This window comes from Pseudophryne corroboree, chromosome 11, assembly GCF_028390025.1.
Source record: "Pseudophryne corroboree isolate aPseCor3 chromosome 11, aPseCor3.hap2, whole genome shotgun sequence".
Lineage (NCBI taxonomy): Eukaryota > Metazoa > Chordata > Amphibia > Anura > Myobatrachidae > Pseudophryne > Pseudophryne corroboree.
Window position 1 is genome coordinate 250,892,768 of NC_086454.1, and position 564 is coordinate 250,893,331.

The following is a 564-nucleotide window of genomic DNA, read 5'->3' on the forward strand; positions in this document are numbered from 1 at the left end:
TAATCAGGTTTAGCTCACAAGAGACTTGTCCACTACATAGCTGTCTCCTGTGTTACAGCATGAGCCAATTGTAAGAGGATGATATGCAAATATTGTAATGCACAAAAACAGTACATGCCATGCTAGATAAAAGCAAGGGGTGATACGCAAACTAAAAATGACGCTATGCAATTGGTGTTTCTGGATCTTTCTTATGCTCTCAAAATCAAGTGGTATATTTTTCATGCTACAATTGGATTCGGACTTTGATTCTCCATAACTTTGAGCAACGAATCTCTGAACCTGATAAAAACTTGCAATGTTCTCCCCGTCGGGGAATCGAACCCCGGTCTCCCGCGTGACAGGCGGGGATACTCACCACTATACTAACGAGGACTAGCTTGGTGAATTCGCAGGCAAAATTGGAGCTGAAAATACACCCAAAAACATGTCAGGGTAAGGTCTCGAGATGCGTCTGTGTCATTGGCCTCAGAGATTATGTGCTACATGTTATCAAGTTAACATAAAACCCTAAATAAGAAGCAGATAAAAAGATTTATTTTTGTCTCAGCTGAAACAAAAACT

General features: G+C 40.6%; 1 non-coding gene across 1 annotated transcript; it reads right to left on the reverse strand.

The window, feature by feature from the left end:
- Positions 1-303: 303 nt before the first annotated feature.
- TRNAD-GUC (transfer RNA aspartic acid (anticodon GUC)) lies at positions 304-375 on the reverse strand. Its single transcript has one exon. It is a non-coding gene; the product is annotated as a tRNA-Asp (tRNA).
- Positions 376-564: the final 189 nt, after the last annotated feature.